General features: G+C 45.4%; 1 long non-coding RNA gene across 3 annotated transcripts in view; it reads left to right on the top strand.

The window, feature by feature from the left end:
- LOC146176248 (uncharacterized) overlaps positions 1-27,648 on the top strand; it is a 221,867-nt gene that overhangs the window by 105,942 nt on the left and 88,277 nt on the right. For 2 of the 3 annotated variants that reach the window (XR_014701508.1, XR_014701512.1), the window contains exon 5: positions 19,290-19,384. The exons of the other annotated variant lie outside the window; for it this stretch is intronic. This is a non-coding gene — a long non-coding RNA (uncharacterized LOC146176248). Of the gene's footprint in view, positions 1-19,289; positions 19,385-27,648 lie in introns of those variants that run through there. 3 annotated transcript variants of the gene reach the window in all.

Raw genomic sequence — 27,648 nt, forward strand, 5'->3', positions numbered from 1 at the left:
TTACAAATAACATGAGAGTAACTAAAAAAAATGCCTGAAAACACACCACAACGAAGCACACTTGACATTAACATAGAGCACTGAATGAGTTTGAACTATGATTATAACTGACATTGTAAAACTAGTAGGTGGGCTTCATAAGACTGCAAAAAAGTTTCTAAAGATGAACGTGTTATACATGATGGTAGGTTGTTCCATTCTCTAATTGCTGTCGGGAAAAATGTATGTTTAAAACAGTCTGTGTTAAAGCGATATTCTTCCAGTGTTTGTGAATGTCTATGTCGTGTTGCTCTTGTGTCTGGTTTTGCAATATACCTCGAAGTATCTATGTTTATCATTTTATGAATGAGTTGGTAAAGCAGTTTCTGCCGTGCAAGCCTGGCGCGGTTTTGTAACGTGAGTATTCCAGCTTTGTTTATTAGTTTTGTGGGTGAGTCCGTTTGTCTGTACTTGTTATAGATGAATCTAGCAGCTTTCCTCTGGACGCCCTCTAGTTTTTTTATTAGTTTATCTGTAAACGGAAACCAGGCTACATTTGCGTATTCAAGTACGGGTCTGACAAAAGTATTATACGAAAGTAATTTAATGGCGTCTCGGAGGCGCCTCTTAAGAAAAAAAAGTCGTTTTAGTGCTGATGATGTAATGAAGTTCACGTGAGTGTCCCATTTAAGATTATTTGATATAATTAGGCCTAGGTATTTATGCTGTGTAACTGTGGGAAGCGGAATATTGTTTAGTGTGTATGAAAATTCGGACACACTATGTTTCCTGGTAATTCGTAACACGGCTGATTTTTCAGTATTAATGCTCATCTGCCATTTAGCGCACCATTCACGTACTGATTTTAGTGCATCATTAAGTGCTACATGATCAATTGGCGAATTTATTTCATGGTATAATATACAATCATCAGCAAAAAGCCTCATATTAACACGAACGCTAGCAGGTAAATCATTTATGAAGATTAGAAATAAAATAGGAGCTAGAACGCTGCCCTGGGGTACACCTGACGTGACTTTAGTTATTGTGGACTTTTCACTGTTAAGCTCTACAAATTGTAACCGGTCAGATAAATAGCTTTTGATCCAGTTAATGATTGTTCCTTTGCCTAGTGTGGATTCTAACTTTAGAATTAATTTGTTATGCGATACACGATCGAATGCTTTAGAGAAATCTAGTAAAATCAGGTCTATTTGCTTTTGGTGGTCGATGCTAAGAGAAGCATCATGTATTAGTTCTACTAGTTGAGTGACGGTGGATAGGTTTTTACGGAAGCCGTGCTGAAATGGTGATATAATGCGTTGATCTTCCAGGAATGTTGTTATATGTTTTAAAATTAAGTGTTCCAGTAGTTTACATGCAGTACTTGTTAGTGAAATGGGCCTATAGTTACACGCTTGATTTTCACTTCCACTTTTATGGATAGGAATTACCCTTGCGATTTTCCAATCTGCGGGAAGGAAAGATGAGGCTAAAGATTTGTTGAAAATAAGGCATAAGTATTTTGCTACCCATTCCGCATATCTTCTAAGAAATGTGTTTGGTATTTTGTCTGGTCCGGGTCCTTTTTTGGTATCTAAATTTAGCAAGAGGTTAAATACGCCAGCCTCGTCAATTTTTAGTGGTTCAAGGCATATGTTGGGAGCTTTTATGTGTGGTAAGTTGCCATCATCTGTAGTGAAGATCGAATGAAAGTAATTATTCAGTGAGTTCGCTCTGGCTTTGCTTTCGTCAGGACTCATTATGGTCGTATTATGTTGTTTTGGGTTTAAGTAGTGCCAAAACTTTCGCGGAGAGCTCTTGAGAAAACTAGCAAGTTTGCAAGAAAAATAGTCAGCTTTGGCGACTTTTATTTTTGATTTCATATTCCTGATTGCAACGGAGAGAATAGAAGTTCTTGTGCTACTGGGTTGTGCTTTTAAAGATTTTCTCAGCCGCTTGACTTTGCGTTTGGCATGGATGATGTCACGGTTGATCCACGGGCTGTGCTTATTTGTTTTCTTGGTTTTAACTGGCACAAAATTACCTATGCAAAACGATATAATGAGTTTGAATCTTTGCCACAATTTTTCAGTGTCGGTATTAGTGTCTAAGGCGAGTTGTTCAAAAGAAGAGAATTCAAAAGACAGGTGATCAAGTATGCTGGTGTCATCTGCTTTGTGGAAATCAGAAAATGTTACGAATGATTTCGAGTGCGTTAGAATGTCATGAATAGGTACATTGCATAGTGTTATCTTGTGATCTGACATACCATCTAGAAGCTGAAATTTTGCTTTTTCTGTTCGGAAGTGATCACTAAGGAAAACTATATCAAGTATGTTTGAACTGCCACCTTGTACACGAGTTGGTTTATTTATTATTTGACATAAATTAAACGTTAGCATGGTATCAAACAGTATGTCTGCGTGTTTAGAATGATGTTGCATAGTGTTCCAGTTAACACAGGGTAAATTGAAATCGCCCAATAAGATTAACCTCGATCCAAGCAAGTGCCTAAGCATGTAAGCGTGCAAGGAATGCAGAACATCGGTGTTTGAAGACGGGCTGCGATACACGCAGCCGATAAAGACTGGTCGCGGTGAATACAGGAGTTTGCAAAATATTGCTTCGACATCTTCGACGTCAGGCAGAACCTCGAATGGGATTTCCTTTTTTATTAGGATAGCAACGCCCCCGCCACGTGTCAGCCTATCCTTTCTCACAATTGCATAGTTGGGGAGAGTTGCTTCGAAATCTTTTATATTGTTTGTTAACCATGTTTTTGTGATGGCAACAAAATCAGGGCTGATGCAGAGGAGGAATGATTCAAGGTAAGTTGTTTTGTTCACTATGCTGCGAACGTTCATGTTAGCAAATGTTATTTCGGAGGCTGAGGCGGGTGGCGGGAACGTAGCGACCGTGTTTCGGCTCTGTCGTTTTTTTGGTTAGCAGTCCGGGAATCTGTTTCAGTTGAAGCGACACTGTCTTTCTGGTTTTTATGGTTAGCCGTCTGCGTGTAAGATCGAAGCAAAACAATACTTTGTGTCTCGTCATCCCATTGGTACAGATCATTGTTGATTCGTAACTTATCGAAAACCAGGGAAGCTTTCTGCCCTGAATCTTTCATTTCCTTACCAGTTTTCCAGAGCTTTTTTCTAATTTCACGCACTCTTGCTGAAAAATCTTCACCAATCGAGTAATCAGTGTTTTTTAATTTTGTACAGGTTCTTAAGATTGCAGATTTGTCTCGAAAATCCCGCAGCTTTAGAATTACAGGCCTGCATTTTGTCGCTTCTGGTTTGCCCAGCCGGTGTATTCTTTCTATGGCTACCTGTTCAACCTTTAGTGTGTCCCTGAAGATTTCGCCGTTAACTAAATTTTCAAGTGAGCTGTTACTTTCCTCGGGGTCCTCAGGGACCCCATACACGATTAAGTTATTTCTTCTCGAGTAGTTTTCCAGGTGGTCGATTTTCTTTTCAAGGAATGCCACTGTTTCCTGCAACGTAGCGACTTGGTTTAAGCAGGTGGAAACCTTATCATCATAATGATGTGCACCGTATGAGAGTCTATGTGATTAGCTGAGATTGTGTGAGGTTATTGCCCCGTAGAACTTTTCGTTTTTCAGTAGAGACGTGCTGTGCGATGCATCAAGAACCCAATATTGTTTACTGTTTTTGTACTCATTTTCATTTAGGGTAGCGGTAGTATATTAAAATTAAAAGATGAATGGAGGAGCTTGAAAGCCTCCACACCAAGTAAAAAGACAGTATGACGCAGAGCATAAGAATACACAGTATTTCATACATGCACTTGCGAGCTCCTCCAAAGCCCTCTACTACAAAGTCTATTTCTCTATTCCTTTTTTTATCCCTTTTTAAGGCGCGGTCGGGTGTCCACCGAGAAGCGAGGCAGTTTCTGCACCCTCTCTCTTCCTAAAACCAGTTCAATTTGTTTTGTTTTGTTTTTTCATCTTTACACAACACTATAGTGGATCGTTTGAGCGAGTGCCTCACATAGCGCTAGTATGCACATCGCTTCTTTCTTCGCTGTGACGTCACGGGGACGCGCGTCAGCAACCGGAGCACCGCCTACGCGCGGTGTAATGCACGTCACCACTGGGAGTAAAGATAAACAATAGAAAGACGCACTGTTCACGCTACGGCTGCAAATATCACCACCGGCATCACAGCCACGCAGGAGATTACACATGTAGGCAGACACTTGCACGCATGTCGTCAGCGGAAGTTCAGTTCATTGGCAATGTGTTTAACGTGGCGTGGCTTCCTGGTACGCCAAACGGCGCTCTAATGAAGCGAAGAGTCTCGGTAAGCCCGACTATAGGCGATTATATCAGTGCCGTGAGCATTTTGACGTTAGGAACCCCGATTTACACTCTCACGATCATGTAAGCCGAGTGCAGCACGGTTATACACTCTTTAAGAGTATTCCAAGTTGGCGGTCTTGATTTATTCTCTTTAGGATATTTTGGGTGTAAAAACTGCACACTGTTAAAGGGTTTAATGGTCGCGATTTACAGCTAAGTTCTAGAGAGAATACCATGTTAGCTGTCGCGCACTTTGCACCATTTACACCATTTAGGTGGGCGGATGAGATAAAGAAGTTCGCAGGGGTCAAGTGGATGCAGCTTGCACAGAACCGGGTTAAGTGGAGAAATATGGGAGAGGCCTTCGCCCTGCAGTGGGTATAATCAGGCTGATGATGATGATGATGATGACACCATTTAGCCTTCGAGTGTGCGAAAGGAGCCTAGGGTTTGTGAACTCCTCGCACGTGGTATTTGTTTTACTAGTCGAATCCATTCTAATTCGGTGTAAATTTGTGTTGCCGATTCGTTTAGGACTCAAATTGATTCGTGCGATCAGATTTTGTTGACGTTCCACACGAATTATACTAACTATACTACTATTCAGACTGTTCTGAAGTCAAGCGTTAATTGTCATGTCAAAGCTGCCGGTTCCATGCAGAAACACAACCTTGTAGTTTGGATTTCACGAGAATGTGCACATTTTGTAAAGGCACACGTCTATTCCGAAGTATCAGTTTGGAAGACTGCGATTCTGAAGGCCCGCTTGGACCTCCACAGTAAACGCCTTTGGAACGCCGCAGCGTCTGTTATGGAATATAACCCCACTTATTTTGCAGCACACGTACTGTCCGGTCGAACTTTTGTTCAGCCCGGTCACGCGACATACTCTATTCCTCCTTCTTTAGCACTTTACTTCCGACTCAGAGACGTTTATTGGAAACAGCCTATATGCTTTTTTGTTCAATAAACGTTCTCCAGACCACTCACTCAATGCACGGGGATACAAGTTAGCGCAAATGCGTTTTTCTTTCTTCTTTTTGAAGCCCGAACTTTAAACCGGTATATATATATATGCCTTATAATTCAGCAATGACTATTACAAAATTTAAACGTGCCTGCCTCTTTTATAGGCAGTTTATTTTTCAGAATCGTTTAGCGTCAGTCAGCAGAAATGCGAAAACTTGGGAGAGGCAGCTTTCTATAGTGTGGTAATTACCTAAAGCATATATATTCTGATTATATTCATTTAATTAGTACATTTAAGCCGTTCAATCCAACTACCAACCTTTACACGCCCGTATCTATTGTGAAGCGGAAAATAATCATGACTTGCACTTTTAAAAAACATGGATAACGCACGTTACGGTCTAAGGTCTTTGAATGAATTTATTATCTGGAGCTCCATGTTTATCTATTTTATTTGCTATTCAATGTTCGGAATAATTTCTGGCCGCGAAATTTTCGACGTTGCTGAAACAAATTTCGCGAGACAAATATATGCGCACCATCAGAGAGAACTTATCGCCAAACAATGTCGACCATGTCTCTGTCTGCTCCACCAACGCAGGCTCCTCGCAGGTTATAAAAGAATATCCCGTTAATAGCGTAAGCACCTGTTAATGTAGGGCTTGCTCACAGTGAACAAAAATAACGGTACCCCTGCCCCCTAATTCAGGAGTTACGAAACTGCTTCGAAAGGTATACTGATCCTTTTTGAAATTACCCGCTCGTTAAAAAAAAAAAAAAGTCGGGTTACTAATAGGTAACGGCTAGTGCTCCAAAAAGGGAGCATATACACATGGTACTTGAATATCTAAACGTTGTACTGTGTAACAGCGCCGACGTCTTGCTGAAGTGATATTCTTTCAAACATCACGTCTCTTTCACAAAGAATCGCAGAAATTAAGCCGTCCACAGCGAAACCTCAGCACTCCCGGGAGGCCGGCTGTTCTCTACACGCGCCTTTCGTTCCGCGAACGCTGAACACTACGTGGCAGCCTGACTGATAGCCTCACAAGAAACAATGGGTTCTCTCTCGCAGCCCTGCTGCTGCTCCTACGCGGCTGCAGCAGCTGCGTCCGTGCGTCTTGCAATACGGCTCGATTCACTGCAACGCGCGCGAACCTCGGCTGCCTCCCAGATTCCAGCAGACCGATTGAAGTTCGCTAGCGCGGGCTGCCTATAGCCTTTCATTTACATTTATTCACCACCGTGCCGCCGTAACACAGGCCTCCCCTGACGGGGCTGGTACAGGTGGGTTACCGCCGCTTGCGGTGAGGGCTAGCCTGGCACCGAATTTTTTATCTGTTGTAGACCGTCATTGCACACGCCACCGCTGGTGGTGGACGACGGCTGTTGTTGCGGCGCGCGTCTTTCTCTCCCTCTTCCCTTTCTTTCTTCTCTCCTTTCTTTCTTCTCTATTTTCTCTTCTGTCTGCCCCGCCGGGGTGGTGCAGTGGTAAGACGCCCGACTACTGTGCCGGAGTTCCCGGGTTCGAACCCGACCTCGGCGGCTGCGTTTCGATGGAGGCGAAACGAAGTGGCGTCCGTGTGCTGTGCGATGTCAGCGCACGTTAAAGATCCCCAGGTGGTCGAAATTACTCCGTAGCCCTCCACTACGGCTCCTCTTTCTCTCTTTCCACTTTCACTCCCACCTTCCTTCCGTCCCTTACGGCGCGGTTCAGGTGTCCACAGAAAAAACAAGTGAGACAGTTACCGCGCCTTTCCCTTCCTATAAATAAATCAGTTTAAATCAGTGTAAATCTCTTCTGTCTGCACGAGGCAGCGGAGGTGGCTCAGCTACAGAGCCAGTAGCAGGCCCGTGCATTTTCTTTTCCTTCTTCCTGCAGCCACAACAACGTAAACACAGGTCTGTGGCGTTAGGCTACTGGGACCAAATATTTCGTGTAAAACAAACTGCCCGTGATCACCACCACATATCTCCATAAAGAAGGAATACAGGAGTGCTGTCCAGTGACAGTGCACGTCAAAGAACACCAAGTGATGGAAGTTATTCCGCGCCCCTTGACTATAAAGCGTCGTTTCTAGCCCACTTGCAGGTTCAGAATGTAAAACCAGTTATACCATAAGCCACATACCAAAGCGCATTTATTTTGCTTGTTTTTTTTTTTCTTGCTTTGGCAATTTCCACGAGGCGTAGCCACGATGCCTTCCGGCTGTCTTGGTATTCAACAGTAGGTGAAAAATTTCTTCTCGCTTGATGGTACCCAAGCGGCACACCACGATTGGACCGAAGAGGGTCAAATGTTGGAAAATAGTGGCATCAATATCAGTATACAGTGGCTGTCAGGGAGTTTACTACATTTTTCATTGTTCGACCACCATTCATGCCAATAATGTTCTATCCTACAGACAGTTTGGCAATACCAATATGGGCTTATTGACCGTTCCTATAATGTGATCGGTCCGCTGGGGCTTCTACCACTAAAAGCCCGAAGCCGATTGCCCCGTTCACGCAAAGAGTTCCTGTTTCAGAGGCTAAGCTTCTCTGGCTTTCAATTACCCCTTTTCCGGCTCACACTCTTGCTCTCTTTCGGCGGAACTCGCTATGCTTTCCCTGGCTACATCGTGACTCTGCTCTATGTAGGCGAACACGGAGGAAAAACAGAATATTCTTCCACCTTGTATGCGAGCCTGATTAAAGTGACAGAGCTGCATGGTTAGCCATGGGAAATACTCTGTCTGTCATGTTAACATAAATGGCATATGAACCGAAAAGCATGTTGGACTCCTGCATGCTGTTTTATTTTTGAGGCGAAAGCCTTTCTAGGTTAACGGAACGAAATCCCGTGCGCGAGAATTGTGCGCGAGATCTGTCATATTCCGCGAGATTCCACGAGTTGTGTTCATGTCTATAGCATTCCTCCCATGCAAGGAACGCCACGCGACAGGAGCGATGGTGGGCCGTCCAACCTCACACTTTCTGCCACTGACAGATAATTTGCTTTCCTGTAAACTAATTATAATTATATGTAGCGCTACAGCGAACGCCGATAAGAGGCAAACGATGAGAGGCAAATGAAAAGAGAGGAAGGGTAGGCTTTCGCCATTCGCCTCTTAAGAGACATAAGATACCCTCTAATTTTTTTTTTCTCCTATAAAGGTCAGCTATTTTATACATAACTCTCAACTTTGATCATTTATTACATTTAAAGAGTGGGTGCAAATGCTTCATTTTTAGGAATTTACGTTTGGTAGACGCGTTTTTGCTGCGGCAGCCACCCGACGGGAGCGTTGCAGTAGGTGCTCACTTCTGCTTGTTGAGATAAGTGAGTCAGCGACCGAATATTTAATTAATCGACGTGTGTGCTTCTTCAGTGCAACACTCGCTGTAATGCAAGGGAGACAAGCATCAAACACACGGAGGGACAAGGAAGTGTATGTTTCTGACCGCGCGCGCTGCCTTTGATGGCATATAAGGTGAAGCTGACGCGCCCGCTGAAGAGGGTGATGACAAACCAGCGGTAATCTGGCCGCGTTCACAGAAGCGCATGACTCTTGTCATCGATGCTTGGGCCAGTATAGAGACAATTGGCGTCATCTAGGCTGGATAACTATCAGCGGGTGATTGGACCGTCAATGTCACAATGGTTTTTAGATTTCCGTTATTGTAAAATATTTTTTGACTCTCAGTTTAGGAGGTAATTGCATGGCAAGACGCCTAGCAAACTGAACTGTAGTGAACTCACTTTAAAATACGCGAAAATTAAGCCGGTTCCATTAGACAAAATGTATAGGAGTATAAATATAGTGCTTCATAATGACTTTTTGCGTCATAATATAAAGTATATATGCATGAGATCTCGACTTTTAATCATGGCTGATCGAACCTTATAAATCAGGTATTGATCCAATTGTTTAGAAACGAGTAGGCACATTTGTCTCGTTCATGAAGAAATTCCCGCCTGACATTGGTATGATATATGCTCGTTTCTGGCGAGTTATGGTGCACCTCTAATGAGTTTATGATGGTTTTACTATGCAGCTCAAGTGCAATCCGCGGAATAAGCTTCGTCCTATTTCCAAGTATGTTTTGTTTGACAAATTACCCACGTGCACGCACCAGCAGCATGCACAAAATGGCTAGAGGAAGTAAAGGCCAAGAAGCGGATGCCAATTATATCCCAGACATTTTTTTTTTTTTTTTCCCTGATATGAAGAGAGCACGTTGCGTTATTGCATGTTGTGAAGCCCTGCAGCGAACAAGTTTTATGTTATTTTTTTTTCAGCATGCCAATTCCTTACAACTGAGGATAATATTTCCACGCATGCAGAGCAAGTGAGCTGCAGGAAATGCTCCTGATTGACAGCTCACGTTCCTCTGTTCTGAATGCCACGTGATAGGACCCAGTCTTACCAGCGTACCGGTCTTCCGTCATGTCAGCGTACAATATTAGAGGAAACATGCTTTTTTCACAAAATTTCAAATTTCCTAGTTATTTCTCCAAGTAATGTGCAGCAGTGCGACTTGTTGGTCTTGTTAGTACATAGTTATCTTTATCTGTATGGTGTTGCCTAAGAAAAAAAAATTGTGCACAACCGATAAATGATTAGAATGTAACGCAACAGAAGTCGAATGCGTAGAAACGGAGACGGTTGGAAAAATTCGCGCTCGCGTTTCTTCCTTTTTGTTTGCCTCCGTTTTGTGTCTTAATCACAGGCTGCTCTACATTTAATTTTTTTTTTATTTCTCCACCTAATTTGAGGAGAAGGTTCCGAATTACAGGCCAATGAGAAAATTAATAAAACGGAAAATAATTGTGCTCGCCTTACGTAATTATGGAGTAATCAATAAATGAATATACTCTAAGGGGGAAATTTGCAATAACGCAGAAAATAACTCTGCTCGCTTTAAGTAATTATGAAGTGATCAATGAATTAATGCTAAAATTGTATTTATTTTCTGTTTCTCACGGCAGTTATTCTCCTGGCATCGTTTCGCCTTTATAGGTAGCCCAATATATGAAAGCACTGTAAACAGATTATATCTGTTCAGGGAAGGAATGATTGCTCTTCGAGTCTGCAGTGACTAGTCCACTTTTTCTTTCTTTCGATACAGATAGGCCTCACCCGGACGGATAATGCGAATTATACATTTTCAACAATATGTGTCCTTCTATGTAAACTGGCATGTAAAACGCCGACGGCACAGTCAATATAACATTAAGAGTGTCTCTTATCAGCCGCCAGGTGTCATGGTTATAGTTATGTGGGTATGCTTTGTACAGACTTGAATAAGCGTGAAAATCTGTACGGAACCTTGAAGTTCATGGTTATACCTTGTCTTAGTCGAATTTGTATTTCGCGAATCCTAAGTTAGACTACCACGTGTGTTTTTTCTTAGACCACAGTAATAAGTAGTAGTGAAAGCACTTTATTTCAGAGCAGAAATCAACTGCTCAAAATGAGATTCGCCTGCCACACCAAGCCGAGCTGGTCCTCTTCGCGATATGGTCCATATATAACGCTTTGCAATATAATCTCGGGAACTCGGACATTTGTGCCAGTTAGTAGGCATCGCTATAAATACTAAGGGTAGTGTGAGCGAAATTGCGGTTACAACAGAAATAATTACCATCGCATATCTTAATGCATGAGTAGGATAACTTGACTCGGTGCTCTACTGGTATACTTATCAACATGCTGTCGCATACCAGCGTCTTCTTTGTCGTAATATATCTGCAAGAATGCTCACGCTTCCAGGATACACTTAAGATTTATCTGCTACTCTGCTTGTATCATTAATTATTCGCGTTCGCTTCGTCGGCTAGTCAGCTGTATTATTAATTATTCGCGTTCTCCACACCATCCATCTCCTTAACGTGTGCACCTGTTGAGTTAAACTAACAGCCAGCACAGCACCAAAGAGCGCGGCAGCCGCAAGCGCGTGTCGCCACAATACGCGGGTTTGTCAAACACCCTCCCTCTGTCACGACTGCCAGCGTAATGAACAAGCCGGCTATGCGTGCGCGCACATCTGGACGCGTGTAACTGTCCGCGCCATGTCTTCTCACCGCCCCCTTCTCTGCGTTTTGACACCCTGAATGCTATCGAAACAAATGCGCCGCTCTTTGTTTGCTTATGTTATAGACGCATGCAAATCGTTAAGCCTTCTGCCTTGGATACTATATTATGCCGAGCTTCCATAAATCGTACAATTTTGCTATTTTTGTGTCGTTGTATATTGCGACCTGCGTAGGTGAGCGCACTGCTTCAAATGCCATTTTTGATGTAACAATTGCCGTAATGCTCGCTGTCGCCCTCCCTTATCTGTTAAGGCGAAAGCCTGAAACATGGGGCACATGCGCGAAAGCTTAACCGGTGCGCCGTACTGATTGCCACTTGCGAACTGCCGCCACAGTGCAAGTAGAGACACGTGGGGCAGCAAACATTGGCGAGTGGATTTCTTGAAGCTCCTCCCACAGCCTGCATCAGAGCGCAGCAGTGTCTGAGCGCACCTTGGCTTGATATTAGCCCCCAAAAAGACCAAGCAACAACTTTATCAGAAGGACTAAAATAAAGTGCTTTTACTACTACTACTACTTCCCAGTCGGAAAAAAACTACAGAACATTTTCTGATGTTACGACAGAATTTCTGTCCGGTTTTTGACGCGAAACTTGTTGTTACAACAGAACATTCTGTAGTAACATCATAAATTTCTGTAGTTACAGCAGAAAAGTGCTACAGAACTACAGACAACAGAAATACTACAGAACTACAGAAAAGTACTAAAGAACTACAGAAAAATCTGATGGTTACGGCAGAACTACAGGATATTTTGTCGCATTTTTGACACAGTTCTGTAGTTTTTTTTCGACTGGGTTGATTTACTGTACTTGCGCAACAACAGAATGTCTGCACAAGTTCGGGGCTTTCAGAAACGGCTACACCCGCGAGATCGCCAGGCGACAAACCGAGCTCCATGTAATGCCCTGCCCAGAGCGCTGCGTACAAGAAAATCTGACCTTGCAAGTTCGAGAGTCCAGGCCCAACCCTGGGATATATGGTTGACCCACAGGGAGGACATGACGCGGCTGGTCTCGAGGGAGAGAGCGCTTCTCTTAGAAAGAGCGCGCGCTCTCTCCCTCGAGACCGGCCGTGGACATGAGAATCAACACCAGAGAGTCGAACGTGTGGATTCCGCCTCGAGGGAGCGCGGACCGTAATTGAGGCGTTGGTGGCTTCAATGCGGGTAATGGCTGCTCGCAAACGCTCAAAATCACCTGGGTCTGCCCCTCATCGTCGCTAGGACTAGGTGGTGGTGGTAGTGGTTATTTATTGTATAATCAAACAAAAGGAAGGAAAAGAGTGCTGCCGACCACGGCAACTATCTAAAACCTGAAGCACCTGAGCTGCGACCGGCGGGAAAGCAAAGGGATAGAAGAGGATAGAGAGGAAAAGTGCAAAGGGAAGCGATAGCAAGAAAGGACAGGGGCTTTCTAGATGATTTAAAAAAAAAAAAAATCAAGTTCGCGTCAGACGTTAATTTCCTATCAAAACGGCAGCGGACTATACTTCGGAACAGGCCAACGCTGTAATAAAGGTAGGAATTTTGTCACTGTTATACTGGGAAGCCAACTAAACCATAAAATGAGGATGAGCCCGATTTGTGCGATAACTTCAGCAACGGAGCTAGCCTATCGCACTGGGCAGCAGCAGTTAGGTGGCTGTGAGAAAAAAACTCGATTGTGTCACAGTTATCCCTCGTAACAACATTTCACTGTTAGCCAACTATATTCATAATTCCCTCGTCATTGACAGTCCTGTATCCAGTGGCTTTTTATTTACACAAAGAAACAATACTAAAGCATTGCCAGCGGCGGGCACAGGCCGTCTTGACTCGCAGTGCTCGCAGGCCGACGCGGCCGGGTCGCCCACGCAGCAGCATCAGCAGTACCTCCACTATATAGTGAACTAGATGTAGTTCACTATACCTCCACGGCACAGCCCTCATACGTCACCGTGACGTTGGCGCTCTTCGCGCTCGCATTGGCTATCGCCGTCCGCCTGGGCCTTTGCCGCACGCGACCAGTCGTTGGCATCTATCTTGCTGGACGCAGGCGAATAGTTGCGATTGGCCATTGCGACGGTGTTCGCAACGGCGCCCAGTATCTAATCGCACCCCGCGACCTCGTTCTCGGCAGACGAGCTCCATATCCAGTGAGCTACCGCGGCGTCTGAAACGTAGCCGTCGCGGTCCTCGCCGTCCGCTTCCGAGTCGAGAGGGCGATCGACCCCTTCGGCAGTTCGACTCGGGCTCTCCCTACGCGGAGGGGATGTCTCCGCGGACAGTGACCGCCGCGTGTGCATGAACGCGGCGCTGGAAGCAGAGCGACGAATGATGAACGCTATGGCCAGCAGGGGAGCCGGGTCGGCGTTGATGTACGAGCGACGTGATCGGGCGTGGCACGTCAGAGAGGAAAGATTGGGCTTGGTTCGGCTGGCTGTGATTGCACATTGTAGCTCGATGCCCTCTTAACTGAGGTAACGGACTGTGTTTGCTACACCACCGGTAGGGTACGGTGATTAATGAATGATGTGATAGCTGCAGCCGTGTGCGACTGATGTGATGTCAGGGACAGCGTCACTTGATCGCACTAGGCGAGGTCAAAACGTGCAGCAATTCTTCTGACAAGCAGCTTGTACAGGGTGTTCCGTTTTATGCATTACGGAACAATTAAAGCAGAATAATTACAATATTACGCAAAACGGTACGCAATTTCACATTTAATCTGTTAGACATGCTCAGAACGAAATAATTAGAAGAATAAGCAAAATACTATGCAATTGCTCATTTAATCTGTTCGACATGCTTGAACAAGGCATTCAGCTGAGCTGCATAACCCAATCACAAGAGCTGCGCTATGAGTATTGAATTTCTTTTATAAATGCGTATTCAATACACTAAAACACTCTACTAATGTAATACCAGCTCCGATCAACAATATAAAATGGAAAAATATCTGCTTCTAAATGTGCCCGCGATGGTGCTCTCTTTTTCTTCAGCGCTCATCCGAGTCCGTCACCGTTGCGCACGGGTCGCCGTCTGGAGCGCCGCTGCCCGGACCAACGTTGGCCCGGACAACCTCTTTCTCGGCCACGCGTAGGGCAACCGGCTTGCCCGTACGCCGTGAACTGCGCGGCGGCGGCAACGGCGGCCGCGTGCAGGGAGGAAGAACGACGCGCGCGTGCCGATTGCGAAACAACGCTCGGGACGACGGCAGTGGCGCGACCTCGCGTCCCCCGCTGGAAAGCCTCCGCCCGCCCGCCGCGCGTTCGTCGGTCTCGTTCGCGGTTCGCTAGTGGGGGCGCAGTCAAGCTGCGCAACACGTACAGATGCCGGAGCGGGATGAGAACTGAAGCATACAATACGTTTAAGTGCAGGCTAGTTCTTTCCTGAGTTTTGCAAAAGAGCACGTATCACAATGACACATAAAAGACACGCAGGGCGAAGATTGTGTGCGTCCTTTCCCAGGTAGCTCAATTCATTGGCACAATGCTGGTAGTAGGTTGACAATGTATGGTCCAATATATGGCCAATGTACCAACCCAGTACCAGTGTATTGCCAACGTAGTATATTGGGACGATGGTTTGTGCCGCCTGGGTTTGTGTTTTGCACACTATAAAGCAAGAAGAGCCAGTTTAGTATGCATCTCAACGATTACAAGATGCCAGCATGATGAACGGGAATATATGTGCTCGATATTACAATTCACCTTTGTTTCTCCACTGCTCTAGCAGGAGGAATCGTCTTTCTTGGAGGAAAATATTCATGATCGTGTAGCAATCAGTTAACGTGCTTTACGAATAACTGCGGGATGAATGCTGTAAAGAATTATATTTCAAACTGTCAGTATACACGCCCGTTGGTATTATTCGGAGCACTGTAGGTGCGAGAAGACTATACTTCCTGGCTGCGCGTAGCCGCCATTCTGACATTGAGGGGTTCACTCAGTTCATATCGCGCAAAGTGGTGTGTATCCTTAATTTCTTTTCTTTGTTCACTGAGCGTCCGGCAGTAAAAATTTCCTGCTGCTCCCGTGTTTGAAAACTTTTGAAGGCAACTGTATTTACGTCATGGTTTGCGTGCTACTGCTGCTCACCTTTCCTAGGACCGAGTGCAAGACGATGATATGTAAAGGGGAAGTAACAAACTTATCAGTGATCTAACAATTTCTACGTCATATATGGTCCCGAGCCTGGTCCTTACTTCATTAACTCTAAAATGCTGAACGTACAGAAGTTTTTCAAAGCATTGTTCTGGCTAAGATTTTTGACCAGTATTTACAGCTTTCTACACTGCCCAAAGACTGGAAGGCGGGAAAGGTGGTTTCGGTTCATGTTTCAGGTGACGCTCATTCCTCCAATAATTACCGACTCATTTCATTAACAGGTATTCCAAGTAAGATCTTAGAGCACATAATTTATTCTCATCTTATTAATTTTCTCGAGGCCAATTCTATCTTAACAACAGATCAGCACTGTACTCAAACAAGAATTTTTCTACAGGCGCCACATTTTCGGAAAAATATACCTGCCCGCATAATGAAAACGTATGCAGGAGTAAACATATTATTTGCAGTACTCAGAAGAACATAGACAATATAATATCGCAGTCTGTTTTGAAATATTGCATTGAGAGCATAAATTGGCCTTTCTGGATGAATTTATATAGCTGTTAGATATGGTTTGTAACGGTTTAGGGGCAAGTATACGCCCTGCGACGCTCATGATAAGTCCGCAGGTTCCTGGAGTCATTATGGCCCGTGTTCTCTGTTTCTCTAGCAAATTCTAAAACGCATCAAGTCTCAAGATCGAAAAAGTGAGGGGAGGGGGTACCGGCTGGTAAGGACTTCTCTCTTTTTTTTTTTTTTTTTCACCGACAGCAGTAGTTCTGAACCATATAATACTACGCGGACCGAAGGGGGCCCGCTTCTTTTGTCGGCGCGTGTTGGTTATAATATCATAGTAACTCGAAGCCGCACTGGTTTGCGATGCGGCTCCCTGTTTCCTTGTCGCGTTGCATTATTCTTCCTGCACCTTGCAGCCCTTATTGCAAGCGGGATTGCCCCGATCATTTAGCTTCGAGGAACTCCAAGTTGCTCGGCTTAATTATGACACATTGACGGTGATGTTTGGTTAACACGGCCGGGTCGTCAGGGCAGATCCCTTTCTGAGTATTCCTTGTCTCCTGGAGAACTTGCTGTCTGAAAATGACGACACAGGCCAAGACTCGCCAAGAATATCGGCATTGGCTGCGACATCTTTACCGACGCCGGTACTCGGATGACAAAACTAGGAGGACAAGACCCAGATTCCACAACAGTGATGGCACACATACCCGACATGATATATCAAAGATTCAAGCTATTCTAGAAGCCTTAACGTTTTGCTATCACCCAATGGCCAAGATCATCTTCAGCTTCGATTGCCAAGGGGAAATTGAAGCCTATACTTAAAAAACCCGCTGACCGACTACTTTAAACAACTATATCATATTACAGGGCACCTTCAGCTGAAGCTTCACCAACAGTGCACTTAGACACCAGGGCATGCTGTGGATTGTGCCCTGCTAATATCCTGGCCATATGGACATGAAAACTGCGCGAAGATGGAATAGCAAGATACAAGAAAAGCGCCGAAAACTTGGCGAGTCTGAAAGCAATACGCTGCGGCCTCCCCTTTCAAAATTACTCGAAGAATTAACGACAATATGACAATGCCAAACTCTCCCCCTTCCTTCGAAGAATTTCATGCATTACGAGCAGGACAAAACAGGCGAGCTGAAATAAACTACCTGCGGCGAATATCCTCCGAAAGAGCACGCGTAGAACAATAAAACGGTGCACACACTGCCTCGCATATTCCGCTGTTCCTGAAACACGGCGAAGCTGTTCCACTGCTCATTGAGACCCGCACATCAGCGACGATGTCCTCTTCTGACTGTCCGTAACAAGCACGTAACGCGTCACCCACACCGACAAAGTTGCAAGGGCTAGAGGACGAAACCTCTTCCCGTCCTCCGACGAAGATTAGACAGTGACTCGTACGTGAGTCCACTATAACGTATGTGCCCCCCCCCCCCCCCCCCCTCCCTCTTGTTTTCTTTGCCACTGATTTGGAATAATTGTTTTCCAAACCACTTTGATCGTCTCACCTCTCTGGGCGTCGCAAATATGTTTAGCGAAAAAAGATGCTCTCCAGTCATGAGCAGACCCAGTAAAAAAACTGACCGCAGCCTACATTTGCCATGTCAATATAGGACAGTTTATACTTTACCCTAGATAAGGTTGAGGTTAGGTTGGGGCTATAAGTTAGGTTTGAGGTTATGTTGAGGGTTCGTCCTGTGCCATGTTTTCCTTCTCTTCGAGCCGGTAGAGCCCGTTTAGTCACCGCAACGAACACTCGAATACTTAGGTTCCATGCTTGGTGTTCAACAGATATTTATGTTTACCTTCTAAGTTATTTCCACTATAGGATACATTCCTCATGCTTTCGCACGCAAACGTGTTTGTGCATAGAATGTTAAAAATCAATCAATCAATCAATCAATCAACAGTAAATATGCTTTCATTGTTTCCTAACGAAGTTCTCGGTTTCTTAATGTTTTACAGGTAATAGAGGAACTCGGTTGTCGTAGAACGGTTATATATGCATTGTATTATAAAAATGGGCATGTACAATAACAGCGCCGTTTTTATCTGAACGACCTGTGACCCTACTTCACGACTGCTCAAGGAGACGGTCTACGTGGTATTTCGGGCCCTCTCTCCACGTGTGACAAGTATGAGTAAAACGGATCTTTTTCATGACCTCACTTAGACATCGAGATCGAGGGCTTCGCTTGGACAAAATTGATATTATTGTTTATGGTAAACATGGCTCACATCGGAGCGACGACCACAGACTCCCACTCAAGCTGACAGGACACGCGATGCCCGGATGATGGAATCTGGCACCTTCACGTACCATGTTCAGTTCGCCGTGCCCCGCGCGGCTTTTCCGATGCTTATACTATCACACCGGCTTACTGCCACTGGACGGAGCTGAAAGACACGGTGGCGAACCTTACACCGAGTTCGCCCTCTGGTTATCTTCAGGGTTCATGCTTCGTATTGTTCGCGTCCGGCTCGTGTAGAGCGAGCAAGCGGCGTACTTCGAACAATTAAAAAACAAAAACAAAATTATTCTGCTAAGTGCGGGTTGTAAATGTGATCTGCTGGTGCTCCTCTGGTTGGCATGTTCTGGCGGTTGAGCCCCTCAGCAACACCTGAACTTAGAACCGTGACATTGAGTGCTCTAAGCAATGAACAGTACCACTGAACGCGCCGGGTGTAAGCTGCTGCTGCTGCTGTTGCTGTTGCTGTGTTTCTCCGGCAGCGGCGGGTAGACTTCGCCCCATCACGCGCGCTTCGTGGCAGGGGTGTAGTCTATCCGAGGCGCGTGGCACGGGGCCGATTTACGGGTAGAGTCCTTCGCTGTTCGCCCTTTCGGCTCCTCCTGTTGCCGCGCTCTATTGCGACTCGATCACCGGTGCCTGCGGGTTGCATCGTGGTGGACGAGGGGCCACATTCCAAAGAAACTCACAGGTCCACCCGTGAAACACCATATGCATCTTCAAGTCGGGGGCGAGAGATATTTTTTCACAACGTAACACATATAGCACGCGTTCTGTGAATATATACTACACCGCCTTTAGACGCTTGGGATATATATATCCGAGATGGGCATTTACGTTGAATGAATTATATCTCTGTGACAACACTTCCCTTCTCCCATAATAGGATTTCGTGTTAGTCTCCATCGTTCACTGTTCGTGGACTGGACTAATGCTTTTTTTATATACTATATAATGTAAATGGTGTGGTATGTAACATCTCTTCCAAATACTGTCTCGTCCGGGCCATTTGTTCTCATTCAGGTTTACCGTACGTAAATACATAACTATTTCCTTTCATACAGAGCAAGAAACAGTTTGGTTGCGGAAACGTGCCTTAGGCGGCGCCACTGATCACAGCTGGCGCCAACCGAAGTGATTATAGCTCTGTCATCCAGGTAATTAATTGTCTTGCACTGGATTTTATGCGTGTCAGTGTAACGCCACGTCTCGCACATTTTATAACGAAATTTCAGTCGGTACGAGTTCCAAATATTGTTGCAAAAATTTCTATTTCTTTTTTTCTTTTTTTCATGGAACGACGGAACAGCGCTGACACACTGGACGGCAGAGAAGAAACATGTGCTACATCGTCCCGTCTCGTCTGTCAGCGTTATCCAACGTTCCGTCCAACATGAACCAGCCCGACTACGAACTCAGCCCTCGTCTTGAGTTTATCTATTGTTTTTTTTTTTTTTTTTTTTTTTTTTTTCTGCGGCAGCTTGTTAGTTAAATGCATAGTATACCAGGGCTAGCTGACGCTTCGGTAGTGGAGGGGCACAATGTTCTTTTTTTTTTTTCATCCTCAGCGATGATATTATATAAGTATAACGATATCCCTCCGTCTCTGGTTGCGAGAATGACATCATTTGAGAGTAGTAACGATGACTTTTTCGAGGCCTTATTTTGCATAATATACTGATCTTCCTTCCAAGTTTCTGCTACAATGTTACGATCGACCTATAGGGACGCGCTACATTCGTCTACCTAAACGCTGCAGTGCCACTGGAATCGCTGCTGCTCAACAGGTTCGACCGTTGCAGCTTGCCAGCAGACCAACCGTGCGAATGACGGCTTTCAGTGCGATCGAGCTGGGCCCTGAGGGCGGCTTCCGTAGTTATCGATCCCTGCGTCTAAAACAGTAACACGAGTTGAAAGAAAACCCGAGATCAACGTCCCGTTGTTTACGTCGCTGTTCGCTGCTTATGCAACTCCGGTCGACACACTACAGCAGGCTAAGAAGGAAAGGTTGGAGGGATTGTCGTGAAGGCGAACTTCTTACGTGTCATATGCAACACATATGAAACTATATGTAACACGTGTGTAACATGTGTAACAAATATGGGCACATATGTAACTGTAAGTCGTTCCCTTCCATTAAAAGAATTTTTGTATGGGCCTCGACATATTATTGTTCGTAACTTTTTGCTATAACTTTTTGTTGCTGTATTGTATTTCCACCCCTACTTTAGCTCCATGGTAGCTACCATTATGTGAAAAATAGAATAAAATAGCTTAAATAAATAAACAAATGGCGTGATTTATACCAGAATATGAGCTAGGCGGACGCACACTGTCGACAAAGTGCGTTACAGCCAACGTGCCTCCGTTTCTTTACTCTCTCCATGTCATTGAAATGTAACCTGAGTGCAGCTCGTATTTGCGCGTGTCAGGTGTATCCAGATGCCCGGCTATATTTTGAACAAATTGCCGTTAATTTTATTCTAAGTATTTCGGTAACTGTAATTGATAATATTGATGATAATTGATGATAAAAGGAGGCAGTACACCATTATCACATACGTGATAAAAGAAGACTGAAATATTTTGGTCAAGTATTTAGATACCCATTCAGCGTACCTATATAAAAACTCGTTAGGGATACGATCTGGACCTTGGCTTTTCTTGATGTCAATATTTAATAGCAGATTTAGAACACCTTACTCATCAGTTTGTAAGTCAGTAATAGGAGGCCTTTCAGTTTCAGCATTAAAAGTAGACAGCATGCCATTATCACGTATTTGATAATGGTATACTGCACATAATGTTATGTGCAGAGTCTTATTTTTCTACAGCACGCTATACATATGATTATATGTTATCGCCTAGGTAGATAAATGGCGGATACGTTTATGCTCGTTTCTGAACAATTTATTGCGTTCTGGCAATTTCCTTTTAGGTGACCTAGTCCACGTTGGCGGTTCACATTTCTTTCAGATAAAGGAATTCGGGCTCGGTGGGATCATCATACGCATGTGGTCATATAAGCAGCCATTCCCATCATCTCCAGGCTTCGTGGCTTCAAACATGGGGCGCAAGGGTTCCGTGTGTTTGATCGCGATCTCACCCTTCCACACGAAAGGAGCTAACTCGACCATAAAATCTCTCGTGACGTCACCCACCCGTCGACCAATCAAAAGTCCGGTGACTCCCGTGAGCGAAAGAGAAATGAGCAGCGGGTTGCCATGGCACCTCCGAGCCAATAGTGCCTGGCCATATCAACCGTCAACTTCCCCCTCCAGATATCGACATATCCCTGATCTTGCCGATGCCGATGGAGATTTTTTTCTTTCAACAAGGTGTTACTAATTGACTCCTGCATTAAAGCAAAACGAACGTACTTTTGTAGTGACAACGGATTCACAAGGACTGGGGTGACAAATTTCGGTATTCACCTTGTATGCTACTTCCAGCTTCTGCGACGGTTTAGCAGACACGGATTTCTGGGTCAACCTTGCGAGGGGCGGTAAATAGGGGGCGGTTTATTTGTATCATAGATATTTTTGGATGCGCTTGATAAGCAAGGCGCCCGTGTGCTGTGCGATTTGGGACGTCCAACCCCACAAACCAAACCAAACCAAACCGCTTGATAGTGGTTCGATCATCTATGTGAAATAGATGACCCCACTCTCCTTAAAAACCACCCCCCGGAACTATAGCTCCGGCATCCCGTGCGTATGCATCGCACAAACACGGAGGAAGGCATCTCTCTTGCGACACTACGACGGCCAACGCAAGAACGCGCGGGGGGACATCAATCGCGCCGCTTGCTCACCGAGGAAGCCTCTTCCCACTGTCATCCTCTTTCGCCACACGCCCAGACGTAAACAAGGCGCCGGCTGAGGCTTCGTGCCGCCGGAGAGGAGGGAGGAGAGTTGCGGAATGTAGCGTTGGTGGAGGCGCGCCCTCCGTGAAGAGCGCGTTCACACCTGCGGTCTAGGTGGGGACTGGGGAATACTCGGTAAAAACGCGGATCCTTAGCTCAAATCAAGCGCAACGCAGGTTTTCAGATGGTAGTGCGTATGATATATGCTAACTCTCGCCTTGAGTCTCAAGGCGAGAGTTAGCATATATGTTCACACTCACTGAGTCGGCTTCATTTGGTGACATTAAAGAAAAAGCTGGTTTGCTAGGCAGAAAGGAGGCTGCCACGATCTAATACCCATTATCTCCTCCCTTCCTTCTAATCTTATTTGGCCGTTTTCTTTCTCCCTAGAATCAATTCCCTATATATCAAAGAGCAGTCGCTCATCTGTTTCCGGTCATTACAGGTGTTGTCCAAATTATTTTCATTTTTTTTTTAATTTGAGGTAGCATATACCATACCATCAACTATAGAGCTTGTTCTGTAATACGCGCTGTAACTACAGGCTCTCGCAGGAGACCGCGGGTATAGCGTGGGTTGTGCTTAAATCATCATCATCATCATCATCATCATCATCATCATCATCATCATCATCATAAGCCTGATTATACCCACTGCAGGGCGAAGGCCTCTCCCATATTTCTCCACTTAACCCGGTTAACCGCTTAACCCGGTGTGCTTAAATGCGATATGTTAGCCAGTCGGCCTTGCGCATATTGTGGTGATGCGGTGCCTTTACTGTGAAGTAGGCCTTTCTGCGACGATGCAACAGAAAGCGCTGTCATGACTCTACTTCACACCACCGGCGGATTTCCGAAAAAGGGGTAGTGGGATCAGTAACCGCTGGCCTGCGAAAACTTGTACGAAGACGAGGGCGGGCCTCAAGCAAACTACTGTATATTGTGCCACAGTGTATATATTTCTCTTTATTTTATTTTTGCGTATACCCTGTCCGTTCTCCCTGTCGCTCACCTCTTTGATTTCCTCTACCGCTTCCTCACTATATTCCTTTATTTCCTGACGCGGGATCGAATCCCGGCCTCGGCGGCCGCTTTTCGATGGAGGCGAAAAGCAAGGCGCCCGTTTGCTGTGCGATGTCAGTGCACGTTAAAGAACCCCAGGTGGTCTAAATTTCCGGAGTCTTCCACTACGGCGTCTCTCATAGCCTGAGTCGCTTTGGGACGTTAAACCCCACAAACCAAACCAAACCAAACCTTTATTTCCGCCGCCTTAGTTCAGTTGCTTCAGATATCAGATAGCAGGTATACCTGGGCTGGCAAACATCTTTTCCTTCATTTTGGATATATAATGAAATAGCCACAGACTACTACTGCTTTCCTTGGCTTGTCAGAATGTCATGTGACAACATTTTGGACAAAAGACAGCACCGAGAGAAGCAGCAGCCGACAGCCGCCCAAGATGACCAAGAGACCACCCTCCCCTCCTCTTTCTGCATGGCGGCGACGGTGTTCTATGCAGTCACGTTATCTTGACTCTCTAGCGGCGTCAGCGGCATCCAGCGGTATCAGTCGGTCGCTGTTAGCGCTGGGGGGATGAAAGGGGGGCGGAGCTGGTTACGAGGCCGACACCGACGCCGACGCCGACGCGAAATCCAGGAACGGACGCCAAAGAGCTGCGCTCTAAAACATGCAAGTGTCGTCCGCTTGCGGCAGCCTGCTAAGGGTCGTACTCTGTGTTCACTGTTCTCTGCATACTGCTAACCTGAATGCTAGGAACCTGACGGGGGCGTGTCCTCAAGCGTGTGTCTGTGGACGTGAAGATGATTACGCGAAAGTGCTCTCACCAGCGATATTGGACATTCACACCCAGAAAAGCCCGGCTGATTTTAGGTACTTTGGGGAATAAGAACCCTCTGACAAGATAGCAGGTGACAGAGGGAGCCTTCAGTGCACCCTCGAGATTAAGGGCAGCATGGACTCCCGCTTAAGAGCAGAAGTCCACTCGGAGTTAGAAATAAATCATAGATTTGTGGCAAGGTTAATTAGTACTTGGAGCCCACGGAAGATCTACAAACGAAGTAGTGCAGGAGACATTATGGGCTGGTCGTCCTTCATGGCACGAGAAGCTCAGAGCATAATATTGTACAAAGAACGCCTCAGAAAAATGGACGACAATAGGAGGGCAGCTAAAGTATTTAAAAACTTATACCGAAAGGGCATTGACTCGAATTTAGTATTTAGGAAAGCAGGACGGAGAAATAAAGAACATTAAAGGACAGGCAAAAAACACATAGGCTAAAAACTCGAATAATTCAAGGGAAAATAAGCCGACTCTGGGCATATATAGAAAATGGAAAACGCGGATTTAGAAGCAAAACTTTCTATGACAACTTAAGCGGCAGCGGCCTTCTTTTTCAAGCTAGATCAGGATGTCTTAGAACCCGAAAGTTCAGAATGAAATTTAATCAAGGAGATGAAACTTGTGCTATTTGGTAGATGCCCAGAAACAATTGAAGATTTTATGCTGGAGTGTGGCAGTGTGTATCCACCCAGATGTCGATACGGACATATTCTAGCCGAGGTCAAGGGAGGTATTAAAGGAAACCAGAATGAATCGGCGGTGAAAGTTAGCAGGAGACGTTTGGAAGATTGGTGGATAAATAGCAGGGAGGGGACGCATGAAAGCTACATCGACATTAAACAAGGGTATTTAAAAATAACCCGGCTCCAAAAGTAAAGTCGTTAAAATTGAAGAGGTATCTAAGTTAAAAAGCATTTAAAAAAATAGTTTGAGCATGATGATGACTGTCACCACCCCGTTCCAAAGGAGACGCTCCTAACATCCACCACTCCTAATATCCATCATGGATGAATCTCGAGTAGGCTCTCCTCGTGACTCTGTGCCTTTGTGCCAATAGAGAGATTTAGCACACCGTGATCCGCGATCCGCTACCGTGACCCGCCACCGCGCGTTCCTTTGCGCATGCCGAGATCACTTTGATGCCGATAGATGGCGCCACATACTTGACGTCGGCACATTGACCTGCCGCATCGGAACCAATCAGCTTGTGCGCCCCGCCCACGAGTGGTAGAGGGTCACGGTGGCGGATCGTGGATCACGGTATGCTAAATCTCTCTAATATGTAAATGCATCGCTTTTCCTCCGAAGCCCACTACGTATTGTCCTTCATCATTTGCATTTGTGCTGGGTTTCCCATCTTAGATCCCTGTGCACAATTGGCTCGGCAGTACACATCGCTGAGTGCTACCCTGGGAACATTTCCGTTTACGTTATCTCCACGGTACGCGAGAACACATATTGGGCATCGCTACTGAGCATCTCGTCCCGCCGCGGTGGCGCAGTGCCTAGTTAAGATGCCCGACTACGGTTGCGGAGTACCCGGGTTCGATCCCGACCGATCGCGGCGGCGTTTTGATGGAGGCGAAACGAATAGGCGTCCGTGCGCTGTGCGATGTCGGTGCACGTTAAAGATCCCCAGGTGGTATTACTCCGTAGGCCCTCCGCTACGGCTCCTCTTTCTCTGGAGGACAGAAAACTGGGTGACTTGGTTTCGATACAAATCAGGCATGGTCTAAATCGCAAAAAAACACGGACAGGCAGGCGCCGTGTTGTCTCACTTCGACCCTGCCTGTCCGTGTTTTTTTTTTGCGCTGTTAGACCATGTCTGATTTGCCTCTTTCTCTCTTGCTACTTTCACTCCCACCAATTATTATTATTATTATTATTATTATTATTATTATTATTATTATTATTATTATTATTATTATTATTATTATTATTATTATTACCATCAGCATAATCATCATTATCATCTCATCTGCGTAATTCTACACACACCAGTGCTGTTTTGATCATGAGAAAATAGTTGCCATGGCCTGAAGGCCGAGGATGAGGGGGCAGCACACACACACACACACACACACACACACACACACACACACACACACACACACACACACACACACACACACACACACACACACACACACGCACGCACGCACGCACGCACGCACACACACACACACACACACACACACACACACACACACACACACACACACACACACACACACACACACACACACACACACACGGTTATATAACGGTAATGATAATCAATGCTCTTATCGATTAGAACTCATGACCGAAGCTTCAGAAACCTTGGGAGGCGCTCCGGCCACAGCGTCGACATATTGGCACGACGTCGCGTTCTGTCGTCCTGCACCTGCGATTTTGCAGCTGCCGGGAGCCGTGGCTGGCGTAAGGTGCATGGCATCAGCATCATGGAATTCGGCATCTGTTAACTGCAGAAAGGCTGCCTTTCAGGTCATTGGCTCATTGCTTCCTTAGCTGTGTCTGTTCCTGGAAAAGCTGAATTATCGCACAATGGTCCAACGTGGTTTATTTGATATGACACCGTGCTAAATGTTTTTCTTTAGAGTGTAAAAGTATATAAAGTATAAAGTTTACATCATGTTCAGAGGGGCTACGGTAGAACATTAGGAAGTGGCGCACGCCCTGTTGCATATTTAAATTAAGTGGGATATGACGTCAAAAAAGCGCCATCACGGCAAAATTGGGAGAAAGAATGGAGAACGGTGAAGACTTGGGAAAAGGGGCTGGGGGAGCCAAACAGGGATAGGAACCTCGTCGAGCTACTGCGCTTGTAGCTTTCTATTCCTACCTTAGCATTTTCTTTTTTTGTTCATTGGGATAAAACAAATGCTCAATAAAGTTGATTTAATTTAATGACTGAAAAATGAAGTGTGTGGCGCAAGAAAAAAACAAACAAAAAGAAGTGGAGGACGAAGAGCATGAGGTATGCAGATACAAATGGACAGCTGCGCTGTCGTCCTCAGAGCGACGCGTTGCAACCCAGCCGGCGTCACATGCCACCGAATGCGCTTCCTAAGGCAATATTTAAGCAGCGACTCTATCACTGATTATTCTTTCGGAGTTGAGGTGAGAGCTAGGTTGTTGATCATGTTTGATAGAGTAGGGCACGGAAGAGGACACCTCGTATACAACGCAAATTTTCGTATTCAATAGCCCGTGGCATGAAGCCTATCAAGAGATTTGAGATGGCTAGCTTTACCGTGACTACAGATGCTTGTAGAGAGCAGGAAAGTTGATTTGAGGAAAATGTCTCGGCAGGTCGACCAATTTCGGTAATGGACTTCCAGCGCTCTTCGCTTGCACCAGCTCGCCGGAGTAGCTCTTAGTATTAATATAGCATCGGAATGTCGAAATCGAACTGAACGTCGATCGTTCGTTGCCTTATTGACGTAATTTCCCGTGTTGTTTGCATCGGCTGTGACGTCAGACTCACCCTTCCGCCTTCATTATGTTTTATCGTATATCCCTGCGTAGGAGAAACAAAGAAGTAGAAAAAAAAAAACTGGTATGGTGGTCTATCGATGTACCGGGAATAGAAGCGCTTCGCCCAGTATATCGATCACATAAAAAAAGCGATACCCGGTAATTGAGAAAGGGCTCACTGAGTCACTAATTATAATGCATTCCTTTCTGGACGGGTT

The sequence above is a fragment of the Amblyomma maculatum genome, chromosome 10 (genome assembly GCF_055883805.1).
Source record: "Amblyomma maculatum isolate TAMU_Amacu chromosome 10, ASM5588380v1, whole genome shotgun sequence".
NCBI classification, from domain to species: Eukaryota; Metazoa; Arthropoda; class Arachnida; order Ixodida; family Ixodidae; genus Amblyomma; species Amblyomma maculatum.